We start from the raw sequence: 22,590 nt of genomic DNA, 5'->3' as shown, positions 1-22,590 counted from the left end.
GACCACTGTTATTTGAAGTCAAGATTTTGCCTTTTATAAAAACAGGTGCAACCTTACATAGGAAGCAGAAGCAATTCTGGGAGGAAACAGCAGGTGTGACATTTCTTAGCAAAAAGAAGCCCTGATCGTTGGTAGCCACGGTTGACAGTGTTTGGGTTCCCCTGCCAGAGACTAGGAAGTGACCGTGAGACTAACAACCTGAAAATCATTGATCCCCAAATATGGAATACAGTGCCAGAAGGTGGTCTCTTCAAGGTTTTATAAGAGACCCAAGGCAATGTTTGACAACTCCTCTCTTTATCATAAAAGTTACTAGCTGAACAGAATTCTGACCATTAGCTTTCAAAACCCACTTTCATTTCCCACCTTTCTACATTATTATATACTAAAATAGTTGCTAATTATAAAAAGCAAAACTCAATCCAGGGGCACCTGGGTGGCTCAGTCTGTTAACTGTTGGACTCTTGAGCCTGCTTGGGATTCTCTGTCTCTCTCTTCCCCTTCGCCCTTTCAAAATAAATAAATAAACATTTAAAAATAAAATAAAATAAAATACTCAATCCAAGAATCTCTGGCTTGAAATTGCAGGTTAGTCTCTTTATATTAATTTTGATTACTAATGAATTTAGACTTATACTATCATTTTTGTTCCTATTTAGTATGCATTTTCTTTGCTTAATTTTCTTTTTTTCTGATATTTCATAGATGTATCTAGTATTTAAATTTCTATTATTTCTCCACCTTAGAAATGTACCCATTTAGCTTTTACTGTAATGATTATCATATTACTATTAACATATGTATTCATTTTAGATTTTCTAACAAAGAATTTTAACTTCCTACTGATTCTCCCTTCCCCAACTTCCAGGTTTTGAACTTTAGAATGTTACTTTTGTCATGTTTTTAGGACAATAAATCATTATTATTTCATAATTGTGTCTTAGATTTATGTGACAGATTGACTAATTTTTGTGCTCATGCTAGATAATTGTACCTTTCTTTTCTTATCTTGGTCCACATATCATTTTTGTTGGAGTATGTGCTACAGTTATAGTGGGTCTGTGAGCAGTGAAATTTTTAGTGATATATTCTAACAAGCTTTATTTCACTCATGTGCATGAAGATACAACAGCTTGTTATAGGATTCTAGGTTCAAATTTTTAGTCAGTGTGTTAAAGATGTTATTCAAGTCTAGTTTGCTCAGATAAGAAATCTGAGTCATTCCCTGCCAGTGTCTCATAGACAACCTCATTTTTCACTCCAAATGCTTTTCTGGTTTGTCTTTCCCCTCTAACTTCCAGAGTTCATTAAAAAAAAAAATTGGGGAGGGGGGGGCCTGGGTGGCTCAGTCGGTTAAGCGGCCGACTTCGGCTCAGGTCATGATCTCGCGGTCTGTGAGTTTGAGCCCCGCGTCGGGCTCTGGGCTGACAGCTCAGAGCCTGGAGCCTGTTTCAGATTCTGTGTCTCCCTCTCTCTGACCCTCCCCCATTCATGTTCTGTCTCTGTCTCAAAAATAAATAAACGTTAAAAAAATTTTTTTTAAACATTGGGGTATACATGCTTAAAAACACATCCTTCTCAGGATACATCCAGTTTTCAACCATAGGGATTAATTGTCTTTCTTGAATTTCCCACAATCTTCTATCATTTAAGTCTCATCCATTCTCTATTCACAGCTTTGAGAACTCTAATGATACATGTTTTATCAGTAAAGCACCTTCTCTCTTAAACTTTGCTTCTGTTTTATGCTTTCTATCCCTCTAACTCTGTTGATGCATCTTGATACATTTCTTCAATTCTACCATCTAGTCTACCAATTCTGATATTAGCTATTGCACACTCAAATTTTAGGACTTTTTATTATTTTTTCCAATGACTATATTTTTCTTAAAACAATTTCCATTTTTCAAGTACATCTTGAAAGTATATCTTTTTATTTTAAGGATATTATCTCCCTACCTCTGCTTAAACTGTGGACATTTAAGAAATACTCTTACATTTTTAAAACATTTTTAATGCATTATTAAACTAAGTTAATCAAGTATAAATTTGCCCATTTGTTGGATATGTGGCCAATCATATCTATCTTATATACATCATGGGGCCAGGATTCCCCTTGGAATTAAAAATAATTTTATAAACTCACCTTGAAAAACTTTCTTTTCTCCCTAAACAAACCAGCCATGCAAGCTGTATATCTCTTTATATCTTACTCAAGACTTAACTGCTCTGGGTCTCTCCAGCTGTACAAAAAGTATAGTTGTGCTTCTAGGGTTATAACCCAATTCCTTGTCAAACAGATACCTTTATGTTTCCCCCAATCCCTTTCATAAATGAATACAACCTTTCCAGGTGCAAGTTTAGGATAGGGGAAATAGCCATTTGGCCCTAACCCATAATCTTGGAGACCAACACCCACCCAGATTAATGTATGGATCCTGGTTTATTTGCATGGTATGTTTAGCTCCCATTCTAAAACAGGCATTAAAGCATCAGTTCTAATTCTATATGCTTGATATCCAGCCCTCTTTAGACCCCCAATTTAAGATTATAGATTTTTTTCTTCACATTAAGTCCATAATGATTTTCTTTGTATTTATTATTATTAATAACATATCTTAACATTCTTAACAAATACCCTTTATGATGTTTATCTATGTTTTGATCAGAGAAAGGATTTTCTCACTGTTCCAAGAAACTCAGTGGTAATTTTTTATTAACTTTTATTGTCTATAAAAGTAGATGCTTTTGTACAGGATCAAGTCTCTATTCTATAGTATTCATTATCTTCCTATGATTTAAAATACTAGAAGAACTACTCCAGGTTCATGACTGAGTATGTTTCATTTAAATTGGGTTACCAACGTATCAGGATTCTGGCCCAGAGAGTCATGACACTGAGGTTTTTCTTTCCAGGAAACAACTTTATTGGAGCCAGCACTGCTCAGCTGGGTTCCTACAGGAAAGAGCCCTGAACTCCAAGTGGTGTAGTTTTTTATACCTCTTCTGTTTCTTTGTCTCCCATATATGGTAACACACAAACTTGCGGTCTGATTAAGTGGTCTCATGTTACAAGATCTGAGGGATATTGTCACATACTCATATAGCCAGGTTGCATTCAGGGTTTTTTTTTTATTTCTCGTTTTTTGTTTTTTGTTTTTCCTCTCTCCTTAGGAAGGGGACCCTACCACACTAAAGGTATTCTGATAAATATGAAGGAAAAGGAGTAGAGGGTGAGGAGAAGGAGGAGGAGAAAATGAGGATGAGAAAGGAGAAGCAGAAAGAATAAAAGCTTACATCTTAAAAATGCAAAAGAGCTCTTTTTCCCCCCAAGAACGCTAACCTTACCCAACATAACTAGTTCTAAAGTGAAAATTAGTCACTTTTATCCATATAACCCCAGTATGTAGCCAAGAGCCTAACACATAGTAGATGGTCAAAAAAGTGGGCATTACTTTATCATGTTATTGCTGGGAAACATTGTGAAATTGCAGCTGATACTGCAAAAACAGTTTGAGGTGTACAGTCATTACAAACAAATAGATATAGTGTGAGGATCTCATGCCTGAATTCTTTAATTATCTGTGGCTGGGAAACATGATAAAATTTGGTATTCTCTCTTCCAGGGATGATGAAGAAAATGTATTCCTGTGTTGACACTTGTCAATTGTTGTAGTTGTCGAGATTAATGTTTAGAAAGAGTTGGCCCTTGTTTCCAGGCCCTGCAGATACAGTGACTTCTTAAGAAACCCATGGTTCCTAGACCAGTTATAGAACATCAGTAAATCTAAATATATTCACGTTGCCCTAATGCCATTGCTTCAGCTTGCAAAAACGAACTCTTACTGTAAAGAGCTCTTTGATATTAGAGACTATTCATCTTTGCATTTGCCCTAGTAGTAAACGTAGTCAATATTTATTACTATCTTCTCCATAGCGTTTATACTTCGTCCATCTCCCCCTTTCAACCCATTCTGAACACAGAACAATATGGAACTGCAGCAGAAAACAAAAACCAAACAAGCAAAAAAAAAAATCAGATCCAGTTGCCACCATCAGGCCTGCAGTAAAATGCCCATGACTTTGTCAGTTTAATTTAGTTCTTTTGCCTCAAATCCCAGGGGTACCCCCTTTTAAGCCTTTTTCATCCTCCTTTTTCTATCATTATCCAGTTCTGAGTAACCTTCATGAAATCTGCTGGGGCCACATTGTTTTAAAAAGTAGGTTAGTGTCCTTTTGTCTATAAGATTTTCTTCTCTCTTTTTTTATAGAGTTTGATTAATATAATAAAATTATAAGAATAGATAAAAATATATGTTGCCATAGAAATAATAAAAAATTGCTCATGACACTTTTTCTATAAAAACTTACTCTGTTCGAGATAATTCTTCCTTGTGCAGCCTCAAAAGTTTATTTTCTGACAAAGTAAAATGAACTTAATTATACAGTTATCTCACAGTTCATTGCCTCTTATGCAAGCATTAGAGAAAAACTGGAGCTTACACTGATTCAGAAAGTATTATTTATTAACTTTTTTGGTAAATGTAATGCTTCCACAAGCAAAAAGGAAAAATCAAGTTATTGTACTCTGTTCTGCAAATTAGTGTTTGGCAAGAGGACAAATTATTGGTGAATGCATATAATAAGATATGAAAATGGAGCAATCAATCATTGTTGATTAATTAATAGTACTAAGTGCTATATATCCTGGTACACATAGTTTTAGGGTTTAGTATTTTTAGTGGCCAGTCTTACTCCCTTATATAAAAGTACACGTAATTCATAGATCTTTCAGCACTACAAACAGAGGATCTTTTCAGTTACTTATGCATTCGTTAATATTTCCATTCAGTAGAAATTAGTTGACTCAGCTAGGAATCTAAAAATGTGTTTGCTAGCAAAGAAAGAAGGCAGTTGGCAGACATTCATAGTCCAATTATTGTTTGACTTAAACACTCTAGTTGCCAACTACAAGAGAAACTGGAAGAAAAAGAGCAAGAATAGGCTTAAAATTAATTTGTTGATTTGATGGAAAAGCACAATACAGTTTCACTACATTAGTTGCTTTTCATGTTTTCTTTCACTAGACAATTTTTTTTTCCAGTCTTGAAGATTTGGAAATGATGTCTTGGTACACAGTTACAATTTAAATCATGTAGCCATTTGTTGTTTTCATTTAAGAGAAACAAATTCCCAATTGAAATAGAAGGGAAACAGAAGTTCCTGCAACATCTCTTTATTTATCATTGAAAAGAAACAAATGTTTGGCTTTTCCAGGAAATCTAGAGCTACTTTACAGCTAGAAAGGCTGAGGATCATCAAGAATTGGGGAATTGAACATCCAACAAACATCTCTTTGCAAGAAGACTTAGCAAGGGAGGTAAAAGGTGCATACTTTCAATTCTGAGAATTTTAATTGTACATTTTAACCTTTAGAATTGTTCGCAGAACAGAATACAAAGGGTCCAAACATCACATTCTGTCTTAGTCAATGCTGTTTCTCTCTATTCTTAAAGTGCAATGGCTCAACCTCCCATTGATTGTATGTGATAACTGCAAGCAAGGTGCTTAAAAAGTGCTTTTCCCTTAATTTTTATGGAGGTTTAAACCACAGGATCTATTCAACTGAGAGTAAGCGACATCTCTTTTGCAAAGGATCCAAATGTTCCCAGTGTGTTAAAAAAACAAAACAAAAACCTTTAAAAGCTGTCTTAATGTCTTATCCGAATGAGGTTTCCTTAACTTACTAATGCAAACACAGTTTAGTCCTCCCCGTTTCAGGAATTGGGAGTTTTTCTGTGGCTGGTGGGATGGACTGTGACAAAGTGTTGCAGATTTACAAAATATGTACTAAAAGCCATATATGTCCCCCTTATGACCTTTACTGCAATCCTAGTACTATGGTCGGAAACTATTTTTTAAAAGTTATCAGTATATTTCTTAACATGCTCTTTCTAAGGCTTGCTTTAGAATCAGAGTGTTTGTTAAAAATGGAGACATGATCCCCTACCAACTGAATCTATGTTTTGATGTATGAGTCTAGGAAGCTGGCTTTAAAAAAGTCGCCCAAGTGAATCATGTGCATTCTGAAATTTTAAAAACTATTTTTCAAATTTATATCACATATATGCTTGCTTTACCTGTCTAATCATCAGATATCTATAAGTTACTGGCCAAATAAGCTAAATAATTACCTAATAAGATGAAATTAAAAACGATGCTAAAAAAATCTTCATTTAAGAATTTTCTACAGGGAGTGATATGGATTCAGCTTCCATTTTCAAATCTGCTCTAAGACTTTAGGTAAAGTTACTTCACCCCTTTAAGTGCCAGTTTATGGCTGTTATAAAGATTACAGAGATAATATATGCAGAGCACTTGGCACTAGTCAAAGTGAAGTTAGGCAATAAAAAGACTCAATGCCATTTATTGAGTATTTAATACATGCCAGGCTCTCTTTTAGGTGCTTTGTATGTACCAACTCATTCAAATCTCACAGCAAACCTGTAAGAGATAGTTTTTTATCTGCATTTTATAGATAAGTAAACTGAGGCAAATGTGGGATTCTAAAACTCTCTTTTTTAAAGTTTATTAATTTTTTTGAAGAAAAGAGGGAGAGTGCAAGTCGAGGAGGGCAGAGAGAGAGAGAAAGGGAGAGAGAGAATCCAAAGCAGGTGCCATGCTGTCAGTACAGAGCCCAACATGGGGCTTCATCTCAGGAACCATGAGATTATGACCTGAGCGGAAATCAAGAGTCAGATACTTAACCAACTGAGCCACCCCCTCATCCATAAAAATCATTTATTCTAAACTACTGAGCTGATAAGTGGACGACCCTAAAAGTAGGGCTCCAATCCAAGTAATGTTCTTGAGAAACATAATTAATACTGGTAGGGGCTGCAGAAATGATACAGGGAAACAAAGATAGTATAAAAAATTCACTATTAGCCAGCTAACCCTGTGGGCAACTCGACTTAATATAATGAGAAAATTGATAAACATTGTAAATGCCACACCAAGGGAGTATCACAGCCAGCAGACAAGGTAGCTGGAACAATTTTAGAGCAATACTAAGTCATTAGATGAGGGATGCTCATGTAGATTTTAATTCCTGGGCCAATCACATGTGGACAGTCTTGCTTTGCATTGACGAAAAAAGAAAAAGAAACTTCAGGTACACAAATGTAAATTCTGGCAGTAGGAGTATAACAGAAGCAGACAGAAAGTTCCCAGGAATATGAGTTGGACACAAAGAGCCTTTGCTACAGTGACCCAACTGGAATTTTCTCTCTACCTCAGTAGTATAAAACCATATCTAGTATAGTCTATTGTATCTCTATATTTTAACAGAACCCCAACACAAACATAGCTCTAATAATTTTAGTACAGTTCATACGTCTTAACTAATTTTTTTGGCTCTTGGCAGCCGTTTTGCCTCTGATATGACAAATTTGTTTTATTTATTAACATTCATCGCTAGATGACTGAGTGAATCAACATGCATAATAAATGGGCTCTGAACTCAAGGAGTATATAGTGTAAAAGAAGTGTTAGTTGGTTCACGGATACACCATGAACACCTAATTCACATAACTTGAGTAATTATGTATAGAGTTAGCAACCATAATGTTTTTTAGTTGAAGTTTTAAGTCAGAACTTAAAGCACTCAGTCTACATATAATTATTGGACACCTTGTAAGCCATTTTTGGTTTATGCACTAAGAGTAAAATTAAAAACTATGATGATAAGGCTCACATCTCATACAGTGAGAGAAAGAAAGAAGTACACACACACACACACACGCACACACAAAGATAATTTAATGGAGGGCTGAGTAATATGAAAAATACAGGTGTGCCCTGGTGGCCCAGTTGGTTGAGTATCCGATTCTTGATCTCAGCTCAGGTCTTGGTCTCAGGATCATGAGTTCAAGATCCAAGTGGGCTTCAGACCCAGCGTGGAGCCTACTTAAACACACACACACACACACACACACACACACATACACACACGCACAGAGATTAAATTGATAATCATTGCATACCAATGGCTACTTTAGATCTGATGGTTAAGAAAAACCTACAAAGCCATTAATGGAAAGAAGAATGATGAGAAGTAAGCAGCCTTGCAAGGCACTAGTGAAATCTAGAACTCAGGAAAATGATCAAGATAGAAATACAGAGTAATGGAAACCTAAATTGAAGTCAGGAGAGAAGGGACTAATAAGAGAAAAATTAGTGAAAGCTTCCACGTATTCAGAAACTACTGTATGCCAGAACACTTACGTATATCATTTGTTAGTTCCTCAGTAGTTTTGGAAGGTGATGTGTCCATTCTTTATAAATATGAAAATGAAGATATAACACTGTAATGATAAAGTTGAGCAAAGATCACACACAACCAATGGTGACAAAATCTGAACCCAGATCTGTCAAAGTTGAAATTCCTTTACTTGTTCAGTGGTTTTTAAGGCTGGATGAACAGAGGAATCCTTTGGGAATACCATGACTTAACCCTGGAAGATACTGAATTAATTGGTCTGGGTCAGTTTAAGCATCGGCATTAACTCCCAGTTACTCTAATGTAAAGCAGAGTGGGGGTTCATTTCCAGCATCTCATTTCAAAGCAAGTAAAGGAGACTAGGGATTGGCATTCTGGTAGGCATGTTGTGCATGCCACTTCATTTAATTCTCAAGTAATTCTACAAAGTATTATTAAGTGCACTTTAAAAAGGCCAAACATGGTTAGGCTAAGAAACTTTAAGCATATGCTAGGAAGTGGCAGAGCCTGGTTGCTGACAGTGTACTTAAGTAAAAGTCATATTCACAAGCCTGTTGGCATTCATCTTTATTAATGAACACTTGTGAATATTCTCATTTAGAGACAGACATCTAGAAGGACCCCATGGACTTTACAAAACACAGATATGGCCTGTCTTCGTCAAATTAGTGTGACCACCATATCCTACTTATTCTGCGAGGATTAAAGAATGCATCATGTATTATCACTCCATAATTTACAAATCGATTTTAATTCATCAAGATAAGGGATTTACTACATTGTATATTACCCAACAGATTTTAGCATCCTGCTTTACACATTCCAAACTATGTTAAATGCCTGCCTACTAAAGCTGACCCTCTGTTTCTCCTCTTAGAGCCTAAAAAAGAGATTTCCACTTCAGACAATGTTGAGCTAAGTGTTTTGGATGACTCTTCCACTGAGAAAGACTGGATAAATAGCTTGGGGGATGCAGGGCTGTTTCAAATTTTTAGAGTGCTAATAAAGACACTCTAAAAAATGTCAACAGAGACTATAAACCATGTGGGTTCTCTGCTTTTCTGTTAGGGTCACCTGCCAACTTTAGGATTAGCAGACTTTTTCTGTAAAGGATTAAATAGCAAATATTTAGGTTCTGTGGCCCTTCGGGTCTCTGTTATACTTTTCAATTCTGCCGATATTTTTTGTGAAAAAGCAATCATAGACACTATGTAAATGAATGGGTATGACTGTGTACCAATAAAATCTTATTTACAAAAACAAGCAGCATGTCAAATATTTCTTCTGTTTTAAGAGAAGAAAATTTAGTTTGCCAACTTCTGATCTAGGTGGAGGAAAGAGTTTCAGAAGCCAATAAAGGTTGGGAGGTCAGGGTTAGCTGGTAAGCACGTAAGAATTTCAGTGAAACCTGAAAGTATGAACTGGAAATATCTGATCCTCAGAAGATCTGAAAAACAGTTTAAAAATTTTACAGTCCTGAATAATATTGCTAAATTGCCAATGATGTTGTTGAAATACTATACACTAACCTTCTGTATACAGTAATATAAATCCTGTCTGTAAGAAGATATAAATTCCCAGAGTTTTAAATTATGTATGTATTTTTTTATATATGATATATTAAATGTCAATGGAAAAGGACCAGATACACTGGAGACAAGTTTATTTGATCGAAAACAAGAGAATGTATCTGTAAAAAGGAGTTACTAGAAATAACTAAATGTAAAATGCTCAAGAAAGAAAAGACAAATTTGAGAATGTTAGTAGGTAATTAGAAAATTTACAGAAGCTCAAACAGGGAATTTTATAATTGAAAAACAAAATTCCACAATTCTGTTTCACAGTAAATTAGATCTTGCTGTATGTAGATAAAATAGAAAAGAATATAACTCAGAAGTAATTAGATAGAATATGGTACAAAGATGAAAAAGTTTAAGAATATGGAAAAGAGAGTTAGGGGTCTACAGACTAATATGAGAATATCTGACATTTATGTCATAGGAGTCTCAGAAGGGGAAAAGAAAGAAAATAGGGACATATAAAAATATATTTGACAAAATAAAGATTAAGTTTTTCACAAAATTGATGAAAGAATGCTAGAGATTTAAGAATCTCAGCAAATTTTAAGAAGCAAAAATATAAGAAAAAGCACACTAAGGCACAAAATAATTAAAACTGCCAAAACAAAATACAAAGGGGCATTTTTAAAGTAGTGTGCTAGTGAGGGTGGGGTGGGGATAGCATTTACTTTCAAAGGGGCAGCATATAAAACAGCAGCTGACATCCCAAAAGAAATATTGAATGCCAGAAGACAAAAGAATTGTATTTTCAAAGTGCTGAAAAAACTATCTGCCAGCTTAAAATCCTATACACAGGAAATAACCATTGAAAAGTGAGATAAAGATATTTTAAGGAAACACAAATTATCTCCAGTTTGTTATCCTAGATCTGCACCCAAAATAATACTAACGAGTGATCCTCAGGAAGAAGACAAAGAATTCCATTGTGAAAATTCACTAATGCAGGATAATTTAGAGAACATTTACTTACAATATCAGAATATATCTTTTTTCTCCCAATAATCATGGAACAATTACAATACAACTGATCAAACATAAAGTGTCAACATATTTCAAAAACTCAAAATCATACATTGTATTTTTCTGATGTAAAATAAGCTGAAGTTAAATTTATAAAAACATCACTGGAAAGTCCACAAATTTTTGGAAATTTAGAAATGCACTTCTAAATAACCTTTGGATAGAAGAAAGAATAAGCAAAATTAGGAAATATTGAAATGATTAATAATGAAAATACTGCATATGGGAATTGGCAATATACAGGTAGCCTGTGCCTAGAAAAAAACCATAACTTTTTGTTTTTAATGTTTATTTATTTTTGAGACAGAGAGACAGAGAGACAGAGCATGAGCTGGGGAGGGGAGGAGAGAGAGACACACACACAGAATCTGAAGCAGGCTCCAGGCTCAGAGCCTTATGCAAGGCTCGAACTCACAAACAATGAGATCATGACCTGAGCTGAAGTCCGATGCCTAACCGACTGAGCCACCCAAGTGCCCCCAAAGCTTAACTTTCAATACAATTATTAAAAATAATAAAGGCAAAGAAAATCAATCCTCTAAGTGTTCATCATAAAAACTTAAAAAAAGAAGAGATTTTGTATAAAATATAGGATAATATAAATAAAAACAGAAGAAATGTATGAAAAGGAAACAAATAACAAGAATGAACTAGCCCAAAAGTTGGTTCGCTTAGTAGTATAATACCAGTGGATTAACCTGGGATTGATAACATAAAAACACTCTAATGTAGTATCAGGAAAGGAAGAACTTCACCATGGAACTCACAGATATTTTAAAAAATGATCTTAAATATCATGCAGTAAATTAGAAGCTTAGATGCTTTATGTATATGATCACAAATTTGAATCAAGAATGAACAGAAAATTGAAAAGTTTCATAAATGTTAAAGAAATAAAGCATATTTAAAATTTCCTGCAAAGAAAATTCCAAACTCAGCCCCAAACTTACTGGTGAGTACTACCAAATAGTAAAGGAAGAAGTAACATCTATCCTTGAGAAAAATTTTTAGATGTTTTAGAGAGAGCAGTAAAAGAAGAAACATTTTGCAATGTATATTACAAGGCCAGAATAAATTTGTAACCCAAATCTGGCAAGGACATTATTGGAAAGAAAAAAAAGATAAATGCTCCTTATGAACATAGATACAAAAGTATGAAGCAATACAACAAATTCAATAAACCTGAGTTCACTGAACTGAACCTTCCTACAGAACAGGAATTTGCTTCATAAGGAATTTTTATTCATCTATTATAATGTCATTTTAACATTCGAAAAACATCACCATGATATACCATATTAAAAGAATAAATAAAAATCATTCATTCAATTCAACAGATGTAGGAATAGCATTTGATAAAATGAAATATGGTTATTAAAAAAGGAATATTTGTATAAAATTTCTTAGCAATCTTAGCAGAATAGCACAACTAGTGAACTTCCTTAATCTGGAAAACATTTAACAAAAACCATATCTGATGTGATACTTAATAATGACATATAGTTGGTGCTAAATAATATCTCCTTGCTTCCCCTAACACTTATAATAAATGAATCTCTGTATGTTGGACATGCATTACTTAATTTAATCATGTCAGCATCCGCGGTAGCCAGTTTCTGAAGTTTTAGCAGCAAATACAGTATAATTATACCATTAAACTAATAAAAGATTTAGAATGTTTACCTTCTCATTTCTCTTCCCTTAGACTATTTTAACACCTAACCCACTGAAAAATTAAGAATTAAGAGTAGCCAATGTAAACAGTGAGAAAAACAAAGACAGCAATGAACCCTACCTTTTATTAGATTGCAAGCCATTTGGAGCAGCTCATATTTCAGTTTGCCAATGGAGTGGGTCTTTACCAGAATGATTGTTAGCGTACTCTTTGGTCAAATTTTCTGAAAATGCTCGTTTTTCTGATGAATAGTAAACATTCCAAGGAAATCACAGAGCCATTTTCAGCTAAAACCATTCAGCTCTGGAGGTTTGGCTGGACAAAGCTTCCAGAAGAGTTTGCTATAGCTCTTATCTTTATTTGCTTTGACTTTAAATTAATCTCTGTCATTGTATAGTTTGCTTGATTTACAGTCATTATGAAAGGTTGAAATAAGGCAAATGTTTGCTTGAGGGACATTATTGCTTCAATTTGAAAGGAATTCACTCCTAACAACTCTGCTTCATGGCATAGAAACAGTCTAATCACATAAATTCAAGTAGAAGAGCTTTAAAATATGGCCATTTCTGCTCCCTGGCCTTAAGTAAATGTTTTTGAGTAATGTCTTTGCCTTATTTGTTTTGTATTCCTTTCTGCTTTAAGGTGCTTTGGGCAGCTTTAGCTGATGGTTGCTTATTTCAAAATAGGTTTCTCTGAGTTTCTTTTATTATTATACTATTTTTCTGAAACAAATGTAGCCTTCTATTTTATTTGAATATCATTATCAACATTCTTTTTGTTGCAATAGAAAGTTACTGAGGAATATATCATCATTTTTTTTTTTTAATTTTTTTTTTCAACGTTTTTTTTTATTTTATTTTTGGGACAGAGAGAGACAGAGCATGAACGGGGGAGGGGCAGAGAGAGAGGGAGACACAGAATCGGAAACAGGCTCCAGGCTCCGAGCCATCAGCCCAGAGCCTGACGCGGGGCTCGAACTCGCGGACCGCGAGATCGTGACCTGGCTGAAGTCGGACGCTTAACCGACTGCGCCACCCAGGCGCCCCTATGTCATCATATTTAAAAGATGTTAAAATTACATACGTAAGTTCCTGGTACAGAATTTTTTGTCATGATTAACAAACAAGCAAATTGATCAATCAATTCATTCATTTTGAGACCAGTTCTTTTCAGTATAGAAAAAAGAACCATCTGTTCCACATATCCCTCTATTTTGCCTTTGATAGCAATTGGTAACACCAGAAGCATAGACAACTCTTAGGTATCCCTTTTTCTGTGTTGTTATTTTTGTTTTTTTTAATTTTTATTCATTTATCGAGAGAGAGAGAGAGAGAGAGAGAGAGAGAGAGAGAGAGAGAATCCCAAGCAAGCTCCATGCTGTCAGCACAGAGCCTGACACAGGGCTCAAACTCACGAATGTGAGATCATGACCTGAGCTGAAATCAAGAGTCAGACACTTAACCAACTGAGCCACCCAGGCTCACCAAGTATTTTAAAATTTTTCATTCTCTTTTATTATTTTTCCACATTTTGTTTAACCCATCTCCACTGCAATGTTCTTTTCCATTCCTTCCATTCAGCAGGTAGTGGAAGCAGAAAGAAATGAAGCTTGGAGTTAATAATTTGAGACTTTACTGCATCTTCCATTAGCCACAATTCACTGAACAAATTGGCCTCTCTGGTAGACTACTTAAGTAAATAAATAAAAGTTTCCTTGGCTTGCTTGCGGGATCTCTACTTTTCCAGCATTTATGATACATTGTATTAACTAATTTTCCAAACCGCATGTATTTTAATTTATAAAGATTATTCTAGTATCTCCAGATACCCAGTACCAGTTAAGAATGGAGTTCTTGCAGATAATTTAACAGAGAAGATAAGTGAAATTTATGATTTATGAGGGAAATAACTACATGAATATTTTGCATGGGTAGCAGGAAAATGTAGATTCCAGTGGAATGAAATTGCATTTGTTAACCTAGCTTCAGGGACATTGTGGTACTGCCCCAACTTTATTTCTGTGTGAGTTCCTTTCTGCCATTACAGCAGCCAGCCCCAAAAGAGAGTTTGCTTTCTCAGGTCCCCAACCTGGAACTGTCCTCTGGGTCTTTATAACCTTCAAGGTAATACGATTTGCAAATCCATCACACCAATTCCTCTTGGGGGGAAGTTAGTAGAAGCCTTCAGTGCTGTATGTGGGTATCTTCAATAACTTCATATTTTTGAGTGTTTATTCTTAGGATGTCTATATCCTTTGAAACCAACACCTGCAGTTGCCATACACTTCAGAGGACTAACTTTAGACTCACTTTGCTGGAAAAGCAGTGACTGAGAGTTTATGCCCACACCCACCCTCTCCTGTGCCCCGTTCAGCCAACCTAGTATTCACTCCTCCACAGGTGTTGATCAGGAACAAGAACACTCCCTCTAAAATGTCCTGAATAGAATCTCAATCTCTGAGTGTGATACCTGGAGAATTCTGCCTATTATGATTTGCAAACAGGATGCAACCTGTGGAGAAGAGTATGAGTCAAAAACTCTCAGTAAAGGCCCAATTGAATTGCCATCATCTGAGATGGGGCAAATGGTGGGTGTAGCAACTTGGAGCAAAGGGCCAGAAGTGAAATTTTGGACATAGTATGTTTTGAGATACCTATCTATTAAACACTCATGTGGAAGGACCAAGTAGGCAAATGGTTCTGTAAGTCTGGATTCAAAAGAGATTAGGGTGAATACATAAATTTTGCATCAGTAGATTGATGTTTTTAAAGTTATTATTATTTTTGGCATTGGAGAGAATATTATTCGCATGATCTTACATTAAAGAAAGATAGGATCTGTACTGGCTTTTAGAATTTATTGAAAACCTCTTTATCAAATATAAAATACCTTTAAAATAAATATAAAATAAAATATATTTAATATTCTTTTAAAGTTTTGTGTGTGGTTGAAACTTGTGGAGTTCTACATATACTGTAAATTTATCAATGATATTATTTGTTAAATGCACAAATGCATATAAATACATGTATATGTAGATAGAGCATACACCTATATATGTCTAATTAATAAATTATTATACATAGCATATATATGAATTAATTATAATTAGTAATGTTATTTTATCTTCAGTGACACTGCTTACTTTACTTCAATTTGACCTATTCGTTTTTGAGAGATTTTTTAAAGGCCCTTGTGGATTTTCCTAGTTCTCTTCATACCTTTCTCAACTGTAGCTTTATATATTTGCAAATGTATTGTTAGAGGCATATGTTTTATGATAATTAGAAGTTTTTGCTTTTTATTTCTTTTACTAATGCATGTATTTTCTTTTGTTTCTTATGATATTGTTTGTTTAAATTCTATTTTGTCAACAGTAGCACACATTTGACTTTTAATTGGTATTTGTCTGATATGTTTTTTCCCACTAGTTATGTTTGAAATATCTATGCCTCTTTAAGTGTTTCTCCTGGAAATAATAGACGCCTGAGTCCCGTGGTTGTTTTTTTTTTTAATTTTAAAAGATAAGAATTTAATAGTTTAGCTTAGGCAATGTCTATGTGTTTAATTATTGCTAATATTTAAGACTGATTTCCCTCATTGCTCTTCTTATTTTCCGCTTACAATATTTTTTCTTCTTTTCTCATATCCAATATTAAGATTTTTAGAAGTGCTATGTAACCTATGTTCTTTCTTATAGCAGTTAACTTAAGATGTATATTCATGTTTATCTTAATTAAAAAAATAATAGCTGTATCTTTCTATAACAAAACTTCATTGTATGTCATGCTTACATATCCTTTTGCTCTCCCTTTTTCTTCCATCATCTGTTCTTCATTATGTTAATGTTTAAGATTTTAATTCTAGTACATTCTTCTCCTCCTCCTCCTCCTCTTCTTCCACCTCTCTATTCTTCTGTACTAGGATTTCTTCAATAGACAATAATCATACCTACTGCAACACTATTCTGGGCCTAGTTCTATTCTTATTGAGTATCTTTTCCAAGAGTGTTTGACTATGGATCTTTATGTGATAGATCCTTTGGGAGCATGGATATCTGAGAATATTTTTTTTTACATCCACACCTTTGATTGACAATTTGATTGGATATAAAATTCTAGGTTCAAAGTCCTTTTTCTTCAAAACTCTCTTAACCATTATTACATTTTCTTCTTACATTCAATATTGAAGTCTGTTATCAATCTGCTTCTTATTTCTTTATAAATGATAGGCCTTTACAATTTGCTTTTGCACTCTACATTCTTTAGGATTTGATATTTTTACATTTCAATAATATGTACTTAGATATGGATTTTTTTCTTTTCTTCTTTTTGTCATAGAATTCAAAATTATAGTTTTAAATTTCAGGTCTTTCATCTTTAATTTGGGAAAATATTTTTACTGTGTTTTTGAATATTTTTTACTTTTTATTTGTATTATTTTACCGTCTCCAATGTCAATTACTTTGTGTTTTGTCCTTCGTTATCTATCTGTGATATCTCTTAGTATTTTTTTTCATTTTTAATTTTAAAATTAAAGAATATTTTTGTCTTTTCCTATTGCATTTCCTCAATCATAACTTTCAGCTCAGCGATTGATCTTCAGCTGTCATCATTTTTTTGTTTATTTTATCTATTGAGAATTTATTTCAAATCCTACACTGATCAATAATTATAATTTGTTTTTTAATATATTTTTTATTTCATAGTAATAAATTACTTTGTTATCTAACTATCTATATACATTTTAAATGCTTATATGTAAAACCCTTATCCATTAATTTTAAGAATTCACCTTCAGGTGGTAATAAGGTGATAAATTTATCATGTTTATTTATCATGTTTTTCATTTCTCAGATGGCTGAATGTTTATATAATCATGTTTCTCTGAAAGTATTTACTACTGAATCTGGTCATCTTTCCTGGAAATGAGCTAAAAGCCAGATATGTGGCCAGAACAATAGGGAAGGGAGCCAAAGAACCATGGCAGTCTCTGACACTACTCAAGTTCTGGGTCAAATGTGAGATTTCCCCCCACTTAACTCTTAGCAAAAGCAGCATTGCAAAAGCACTGTTTCCTCAGCTTTTAGGACTTGAAGGAGGAAAAATTGAGGAACCAATGCTCAAGGGCAATTCAAATGGTTCATAAGCATCCATTTTCATAGATTCCTTAACTCAATGGACATTTACATTGTATTGGGTTCTCCCCTCCCCTGTATCAGAATCTGTGCAGAAAAATTCTGTGTGAAGCACCAACATAAGGGAATGAAAAAAGGTAAACTTAAATTATTTCTTTAATCTTACCATTCTTGTGACGCTGTTATCTCCATTCCCATCCATAACTCTAGTTCAAAATAGCATTAACTCTACCCAAGTGTTCCTAAAAATATTATCTTTGTGTGTTCATTTCTGGCTTATTCCTGAAATACACGTTGCCCTCTTCTAAAGTGTCTCTGTGATTGGTTTTAGGGAAAGCTAGTATGATGTTAGTTTGCCCCCAGGATAGGAATCAGAGCACTTTATTTTTTACTACATCTCTTAATTTCTATCCATCTTTAACATCTTTAACATTCTATTTTTAATTTCTATCCATCTTTAACATTTTATTATCTTCTCCTTCTTAATACAACTCCAAATGGTTTTGCTATGAACTCTTATATATAACATTGCTTTTGCAGTTCTAATTTTTAAAATATCTTAAACATGTTTTCAAAGCAGAGGTCAGATTTAAATATTCTGAATATTGTAAAGTTTCCAGTAACAATAAACATTATTTTTGTTCAGTTACCCAAACAATATTCTTTCGTGCCCTTTAAGGTGCTCAGCATTGTGAATAATTGATGTACATTACAAAATAGAAATAGAAGATATTCCTTTCCCTTGAGAAATGCATGATAAAATTAAGAAGTAAAAAAGTATTATGTAAGTGAATTAGAGTATTATATAACACATAATGGTATTAACAGTAATAGTTTTCCTATAAAATATTGCAATTCATCTATACACATGACTCTTATTTCCTACAGAATTAGAGTTCCCACATGTAACAAATTATGCAATTTATTTTATAATATAAATTCCTAGTTAATAAATAAATGTTCAGTGAATGAGATTTCAGGATTTTAGATAAGAAAATATCAATGGGGGCTGCAGTAATGAAAGTAGGTCATACAAATGTCAATTTCTGGGATTGGTCTTGAAGAATCATGAAGGTTTGCTCAGGCAACGGGAGTGACAAAGGTTAATATATAATAAGTAATATTTACCTGATGAATACATGAGTATTAATAGGGAGAGGACAATGGCAAGAGAAATCAAGTGCAATTTTGATGGCGTCATTGGAACTGACGTTTAATAGAGAAGATCAGGTCATGCAATAGAGACTTAAGGAAGTCTCTAACATTATTCTGTGATGTTTCTCAGACACTGTACTAGATGATTTCTAGAAGCATTCTTCTCAGTTCAGTCTTCCGAATTAGGCCCATCAACTTCATGTTTCAGATGAAGGAACTGAAGCTCAGGAAAAAAAGAGACAAACTCAAAATTACACAGAGTAAATGTGAACTTCCTATATTAGGTGGTGAAATTGTGAATCAGAGAATCAGGATCTTAATACCACACAAGAAAAGTATGTTCAGTAGGATCGTGGTTCCATGAATGACCCTATTCCTCTGTTGATTGGGAAACTGGAGAACTTTGGACTGAGTATAATAGCATATAAGGGTTAATTTCCTATTACTGAAAACAATGGGAGCATGATGAAAATAATGGCTGCAAAGAGTTAGTAAAATAATAACATTTAAGAGAGTAAATGTACTTACTACTATGCTAGGGCCTGACTAAACATGCTGTATGCACTGTCAAACAATGAGTGAGGCATTAGTATCCCAGTCTTACAGATAAAGTCAAGTTTTGGTGGAAATTGTGAAAATTGGTCAAAGCCACGTCTCTGGTACACAGTGGAAAGTGCAGGCTCATCTTAATCTGCAAGTTTTGACACTGAAAATTAAAAAAAAAAAAGAAAACCTACTGTAACACTAGTGAAAGCACAATGAAGTGTGAGTTTCTCTGAAGATTCTGAAGGACTTTGAGTCGCAATTTAGGACATTAATGAGACAGATGAGTCACTTGGAATTAAAACTATTCTGAACCTAATCTAGTCTTCCTTTAATGATTCAGAAAGCATTTCAGGAGTTTCATTATCAACACAAATTATCATTATACTAGTGTTTCAAAAACGTGGGGTGATAAGAATATTCAACAACATCACATAACACGGGGATGATCCAGTTCATGAATAGCTAATTTTATTAGATTATGTGGTTATATCAATCTCAAAATATCCTTATAGAAAGAATAAAATTTCTCATCTGATTTTAAAAGAGGGTGAAAATTGATTAAGAGTCTTGTCCAAGTTGTCATGAACAGTTATAGAACCAAAAGTAAAATCCACTAAGAGCAGAAAAGAAACTGATTTCAGTTTTATTCTTTAATAATCAAAACACAGTGACCACAGTAGAGTTTCCTCAAAGGTGGTTATCTAATTCAAACACAAAGGTTTTCTTTTAAGAAAAATTTGTTAGCGTTTATTCATTTTTGAGAGCCAGAGCCAGCGCATAAGTGGTGGATGGGCAGAAAGAGAGGGAGACACAGAATCTGAAACAGCCTCAATCAAGGCTCTGAGCTGTCAGCACAGAGCCCAACGAGGGGCTCAAATTGTTGAATGGCAAGATCATGAGCTGAGCTGAAGTTGGAGGCTTAACTGACTGAGCCACCCAGACGCCCCAAAGATTTCTTTTCTGCGGGGAGATCTCTTATGGGTAGATTAACTTCAGATTTACGTCTGATTAAAATATTCCAAACATAATTGAATACAATATTCAGATTTACCAAGAAATCTAAGTCAGAATTCCACTAAGAATTCTTGTGACCACTTAGTATCACATATTTGTACACATATAAATAATTCTCCACACATTTTGAAACAGGCACCTTGAAATCAGTGCACTATTGGTATTGTCCTGCAATTATTTTAGTTTGAGTTAAGATTCTTGGAAACAACTGTTAATTTTTCTTTATCAATATCTTCTGAATGTCTCTGAGATTTTGTTTAACATCCAGTGAATGAGAGTTTTATCTGCATCAATAAAACTCAGGCTACATGGTTTTTCCATATTTCTGCTGTTTAAACATGAATTATTTATATCTCCATTACTAACGTAGATATATTAATAATCTTGGGAAAAATCCCAAAACATTCTGCTTCACTGTATTTGAAATGTTTGTAAATTTGTGCTACTGAAATTATTCACAAAAGTAGTAAAATTACTGGGTTATTTTTAGTGTCTAGAACACATTTTTTTAAAAAAATTTTAATGTTTATTTACTTTTGAGAGAAAGAGAGACAGACAGAGCGTGAGTGGGGGAGGGGCAGAGAAAGACAGAGACCCAGAATCCAAAGCAGGCTCCAGGCTCTGAGCTGTCAGCATAGAGCCTGTTTTGGGGCTCAGACTCACAAACCATGAGATCATGACCTTAGCCCAAGTGGGTCACTTAACCTACTGAGCCACCCAGAACACATTTTTTAAAATAGATCCAGCACACACACTTTTAAAATTTGTTTTAAAGTCTATTTATTCTGAGAGACAGAGAGAGAGAGCAGGAGAGTGAAAGAGAGAGAGAGAATCCCAAGCAGGCTTCACACTGTCATCGCCTAGCCTGATTCTGGGCTGGAACCCAGCAACCTAAAGATCATGACCTGAGCCTAAATCAAGAATTGGACACTTAAGTGACTGAGCCACCCAGGTGCCCCAAGTGACTAGAACATATTAATTTTAAGAATCTCTTATTAAAATTTTTCCTCTTCTGGCAATATATTGTACAGAAAATACGGGAACCCTGGAATATCAAGTACCTCAAAAATGTTGAATAAAGCACATCGAACAAACTTAAACTTATAGCTGTGTTCCCAATAAGGTACAAGATTCCCCTTGTGACACAAATGAAGAGAAAACTAAAATCAGACTGGTGCTTGGCCCGGACAGCTGAGTGGTTGGGAATAAGGCAGAAAGGAGTCACTGTGGTTGAGAGCTGGAGTTCCTTGTCCGTGTCGGGCAGGCATGGGAGAAAAGGCTAACAACCCAAACAAAACAGGGCTGCAAACTGCCAAATTTGTGGCTCAAGAGAGTGTTACAATTTTAGTGAAATGTTATACCAGAAAAAAATCTAGAGAGCAACAAAAGAAATTAAAATAAATTTCTCTATCTTCATCTGGATTCTGGATGAAATTAAAAAAAAAATTATACTTTATGTTCTCTTTTCACAGAACTGCTCTAAGAGTTAGAACTGAAGCTTTCTTACTGGATTCCCCAAACTCATACAATAACCCCAGGTAATGCCTTGGGAAGAATGGGATTCAAAAGATTTACATTTTAAAAGTATTTGCAAGATTGCTATAAAAATAATTAACATTAAGGTAATACCAAATAAGGTGAATTTCACATGCTTAGAAGGGGCTACATTGTAGGGATTTCAACTGCCTCCAAATTAAGCTATAAATATTATGCAGTAAATTGTAATCTAAATAGATTTCTTAGTGGATTTTGATTAATTGGTTTTCAAATAAAAGTGAAAGAACAAACGATTAAAGATTAGAAAAACTTTTTGAAGACAGGAACAGGTGAGAGGATCTGTTCTATGATATATTAATTTTAATAATCAAATCAGAAGAATTAAGGCAATGTCTTGGCCGTGGAGCCAGTAGAGATAAATGTGTTAATAAAATAGAGCAGAAAGTAGAGAAATAGATTCATGTTTATGTGGAAATTTGATATATTACCATGATGTCTGCAAATTTGTGAAGAAAGTAGTGATTCCTCAATACACTACAGTGATAAGTCACCTGGTTATGAATAGGAGGGGGCAAAATAGATTCCTAAAATATACCAAACACAAATATAGTTTTCTCATACATTACAGAACCAAGTGTAGAGCGTAATATATGCAATTATCTATGTGGCATTGATAGAAGAAATG

The 22,590-nt window shown here is 34.2% G+C and overlaps 1 long non-coding RNA gene across 1 annotated transcript in view; it reads left to right on the top strand.

The window, feature by feature from the left end:
• LOC125174593 (uncharacterized) overlaps window positions 1-22,590 on the top strand; it is a 123,818-nt gene that overhangs the window by 100,305 nt on the left and 923 nt on the right. The window contains exons 3-4 of the long non-coding RNA XR_007155463.1: window positions 5,278-5,387; window positions 21,881-21,946. This is a non-coding gene — a long non-coding RNA (uncharacterized LOC125174593). The remainder of the gene's footprint in view (window positions 1-5,277; window positions 5,388-21,880; window positions 21,947-22,590) is intronic.

Source organism: Prionailurus viverrinus, chromosome A1 (assembly GCF_022837055.1).
Source record: "Prionailurus viverrinus isolate Anna chromosome A1, UM_Priviv_1.0, whole genome shotgun sequence".
In the NCBI taxonomy this organism is placed as follows: Eukaryota; Metazoa; Chordata; class Mammalia; order Carnivora; family Felidae; genus Prionailurus; species Prionailurus viverrinus.
This window is presented reverse-complemented; position numbering and strand designations above follow the sequence as displayed.